At 39.5% G+C, this 4,861-nt stretch overlaps 1 protein-coding gene across 3 annotated transcripts in view; it reads left to right on the top strand.

Moving 5' to 3' along the window:
- Window positions 1–570: 570 nt before the first annotated feature.
- Window positions 571–4,861, top strand: part of LOC147061451 (helicase ARIP4-like) — a 43,279-nt gene continuing 38,988 nt past the window's right edge. The window contains exons 1-3 of one of the 3 annotated variants that reach the window (XM_085907353.1): window positions 571–760; window positions 958–1,025; window positions 1,721–1,757. The gene's annotated coding sequence lies outside the window, so the exon portion shown is untranslated. The remainder of the gene's footprint in view (window positions 761–957; window positions 1,026–1,720; window positions 1,758–4,861) is intronic. The other 2 variants (XM_085907362.1, XM_085907344.1) reach the window with 2 other exon arrangements.

Raw genomic sequence — 4,861 nt, forward strand, 5'->3', positions numbered from 1 at the left:
AGAAATGGTGCTATCTGTGAAAGCAGAGGGATAAAAATAAAACCCACAGCATACAGAATTAATTAATTTTATAAAGTATTTTGATTTGCATGTAACACATTTGTGTTGGTTTTATATTGTCAAATTGTTAGTAATCACTTTCACACAATCACACCCATAGAAAATACAGTCTTTCATGATTTTTGAGCGTGGAAGAACATGCAAACTGCATAGGGACGCCTGAGCTGAGTTTTGAGCCCTGAACTTAAAAATTGAGAGGCAGACTAGATAATCACTAGTGCTCCAGGCTTCCCTTGCAAAAATGTCTCCTTTCAATGGATGAAATGAAAATACTTTTAAGATTACAAATTTGGATGTGTCAAACTGGGACATTTAGTAGTTTGAACATGCACAGACGCACACGCGCGCGCACACACATATGCACGGGCGTGGATATAATTTAAAAAAAAGAACGACTATAAGGTGCAGTATGCAACAATATGCACATTCTTTCAGTAAACGTAATGGAAGCATGTTGCCATATAACTTCAGTGCTGGTCTTTGATTGCTCGTGTACTTCCGGAACTTTCGTCCCGGTGTTTGAGTGCCGGACAGAGAGGACGGGGGCTGCCCTGCCTCCTTTGGTAACAAAATAACTGATGAATGACCAGAAGCCCACAAGCCTTCCAGCCTTGCCTGTCGTTACACTTGCACACCCTTTGTTTGCTTTTCTTTTGTTTGGAGCAGAATCGCAGCAGACCAGCGGCGGGAGGGAGGGCAGGTGAGAGACGTTTGTCCGTATGCAAACACTTCGATTCGGCTTGTTTTGTGTGCGGGTGTGCGCATGGTTATGTGTGGACTGGGGTCTGTTTAGGCTTCACAAAATAGCGGCTGCAACCTCGGCGCCCTCAGTCCGCAGTGCAATGATGCAGCTTTCCAGGGTTATGAAACAAACGATCACGCTGCTTTTTTTTTCAGTTTAATCGCATCCCTAATGTCTGTCTGCCAGGTTACCTAACAGACTCCTGAGGGCCCAACAAAATAAGGTATACACATCTACTTGGAGCCCTCGTTGCTATACATCGCGTTAAATGGACACTTTGCTGATTCAACTTGAATGTGGGTCAGCTTTTTAGGCATGCTATACAACAGAGTGCGTTTTGAATCGCTCTAGGCTTTTTTTTCAGTTTGGACAGCAAACATTTGAAAATGAGCACTGTCAAGTTCTTGTCTGAGTCTTGACTCTTTAAATTAAGTTTAAGGCAAACCGTATGTCGTGAGATCCTTTCATCACATCAATGTTTGTCGATGGCAGCCACTACTGATTCTGCGTATCTGCCTCGTTATTAGTAAGTTCGGAATTTAAATCACTGCTCTCTCCTTCCCAGATTTAGTTTGCATGTTACCCCCATGCTCATGTGGGCTTTTTCTTTGCAAGAGGGGCAAAAACATGCATGATAGGTTCATTTAGACTTAATCTGGGGTGGGAAAATATGGCATGCGGGTCATATAATTTAGCTGCCCCCCCTAAAATGTACCCTTTCCATTTAAATTTTTCACTTCATTTATAATATCAACTACCCAATTGCCCAATATATTTATTATATATTATATATTACATATAAATAAATTATATATATATATATATATATATATATATATATATATATATATATATATATATATATATATATATATATATATATATATATTAATCGCATCTCTAAAGTCTGTCTGCCAGGTTACCTAACAGACTCCTGAGGGCCCAACAAAATAAGGTATACACATCTACTTGGAGCCCTCGTTGCTATACATCGCGTTAAATGGACACTTTGCTGATTCAACTTGAATGTGGGTCTAGTAGGGTCATAGTGCTATATATATATATATATATATATATATATATATATATATATATATATATGATCTACACCTTAGTACATAACAATTCAATTTGCAAACAAAATATTTAAAGCATCTTATTCATGTTTTTTTATAATAATCTTGGCATAGACATGGAATAATAATAATAATGCATTGCACTCAGCAGATGTATTATTCATATACACTTATTCACACTGGTGGTGTTGCGTGATATGTAGTCACAGCTGCCTTGGAGCAGATTGACAGAAAGAAGCATGGCTGCCAGTGCACGCCTACGGCTCTTCCGATGATCACCAAATATTGATATACTAGTGTGAGTGGCACTGGAGGCAATGTGGGTGTGTCTTGCTCAATGACCCATTACCCGGGCAGAGAGGGAACCGAAGAGGCAACCTGCATGACTGCTCTACCACTGATCCACGGTCTCTCGGTGTAAAATCTCATTCATTTCAATGGAAAACCTAGCTTTAAATCAATTGGCTATGTGCAGTTAAAATGTTTAAAGAAGATAACATTAGGGTTGCCTGTAAATTTTGTCGTGCATTTTAGGTTCACCCGTAAGCCATTTATTCCTAACATTTTTGAATATTGTATTTTTTTTTGCATTTATTCTCAAGGGTTTTATAGGACACCCAAACCAATGAGTTATAAACTGTGCAACCTTTTGGGCACTCATTCACTGGGCTGGATGCCGTGCAGTCTCTGTCGTGAAAAAATGTAGCTTCAAATCCAGAATGAATGAGTGGGCGTTTCTGGGGCATCTCACCTCTTCTTCAATCCCTCCAATGTGTTCTTGTTATATAGCTCAGCAGGTGGCTGACAACAGCAAGAAAGCGCCAACACAGGCATAGAAATGATGGAACAAAAATATGAGCGAGGGGCTGCTGCTGATGTTGCGTTAGATTTGTTTGGCACAATGATTCATAAGGCTGTTTCATTTTCATATGTATCGTGACGCCAAATGTCGAACCCAATTCCCACGTTGAACAGATAGAGGGAAGTGATGACTATGATGAAAATAGCCAGGATTTTTTTTTCCCCCTGGTTGATTATTCTTCTGGTTCTACTTCTAGTTGGTTGGTCTTCTGGTTGCACTTTTGTTCAGTGAGTTTCCCATTCTAGTTCAAATTTTGGCCTTCTAGTTCAGTTTCTTGTTCCAAATTTGAACATTTTACTTATCTTTTTGAAGCACAGTGAGCTAATTTGTGAACAAAATGTGCTATATAAGTTAAGCAAAGTCAGCAGTGGTCAGATTGTCATTTGTCTCATCAAATTAGTAGCCTGTCATGGGGGTTATTTTTTTCTTTCACAATCCAAGAACATGCATGCTAGGCGTATTGAGCCCTCCAAATTCTCCGTTAAGTGTGATTGTGAGTGTGAATGGTTGTTTGTAGATAGGCTCAAGCAAATGGATGGATGGATAATTAATGCTTTAAAGTCTTTGTGTGTGGTCAACACAGTTTGAACAATCTACAAACTCTGTGATTGTGACATGAATGGTCACAATAATTTGCAACTCGAATCCTGCACAGTTGCCAGACACAATCAGAGCAACTGGTTGGTTGTTTGCATGCTGTGTCGCTCGCACACACACACATACACACACACAATCATGTTTTTTGGCATTAAAGGAAAGAAAATCTGAGAAGCGAGTGGAAAATGAGTTGCGATTTAAGAGATTAAGCAACACCATTAATTAAGTACAGATTAATTGATTTAACATCAGAGCCATGATTTTATTTTCACACCTTGTTTGAGCAACAACTTGTCATTATAAACAATGTACTTTATCAATTTCATCTCTAGCATTGGTTCACTTTGAGGTAGCAACAACAAAAACTTAGTTTTCTTGCATTTGACGGAAATTACTTCTTCATCGATTGCTTTATTTCTTTTTTCTTTTTCTGCAATATTCCAGATTGATCGTTTCGCTTAGCCGTTTTGCAGATTTTCCCCTCCAGATTCTATATAGCAGCTGAAAGGATCATCTGCCCCTTCCATGGTTACTAAACACCTATACCATGGGAGACCCTTCCCCTACTCGTGTCCCCTTCCAACCCTAAACAACCTCCGTGAACCCTCAGCGTCCTCAGTGATTGGCTGGAGTGCTGCCTGAAGAGTCCAATCCGAACAAATTACTTAGTGATTTCTGAGCCCTCCCCCACTGCCTAATGGCCTTGGGATGTTTGACTTGAGGTTGCTGACTTTTGTCATCTTTCACAATGCAGATTTTAGATTGAAAATCAACACAATGTGTTGACTTAATTTTATGCATTGTAACTAAAGACTACATTCACAATGCAGCAGACTGCTGTATATACTAAAAGGAAACCTTGGTTTATTTTGCCACACAAACGAGGCGTTTGGACGAGATTGCGCCTGGGTGAGGCTGGCCTGAGGTGTTCATCTATTTAAAAAATATCCCCTGAAGCAAGTTGATGCAGGTCGTTTTTTACTGATCCAGGTCTTGTGTGTGTATGTGCGTGCATGTTTGTGTCCGTGTTCCTTACTGTTTGATCCATGTTAATGAATTGTGCATTTTATGAGCTCAAAGTTAAAAGTATATGAAAGTATTTGGCTGTGGTTTCAATACAAATGCTGCAGACTTATTTTCTAGGTCAGGTGTGGCTTTGGACAAATATGCTGACATCATAAAACAAGGCATGTTTAAATAGAATGGAATGCAATGCAATTATGCTTTAGGTGCATTCTTGCTTATGCGCTCCATTTTCTACCCTTGGCAACACTGTTAGTAACATCAGCAGTAACCTCCAGAGGGCAGGAGTGAAGGTCTCACAATTGACTTTCCACATTATGCAGGTTATACCAGAAGATGCAGCAACCCGTTACTAAAGGATAAGATACGAGACAGCATTTGTGAGCATCACATTGTTTCTACAAAAACGTTACACTTTGAATGCATATAGCTTAGTATGTGTGCAGCACCAGCAGGGCCTCACTATTGTGTAATTCTCTTACACAAGCTATTAAAAGCTGT

This window comes from Syngnathus leptorhynchus, chromosome 1 (genome assembly GCF_054491065.1).
Source record: "Syngnathus leptorhynchus isolate UIUO chromosome 1, UIUO_Slep, whole genome shotgun sequence".
NCBI classification, from domain to species: Eukaryota; Metazoa; Chordata; class Actinopteri; order Syngnathiformes; family Syngnathidae; genus Syngnathus; species Syngnathus leptorhynchus.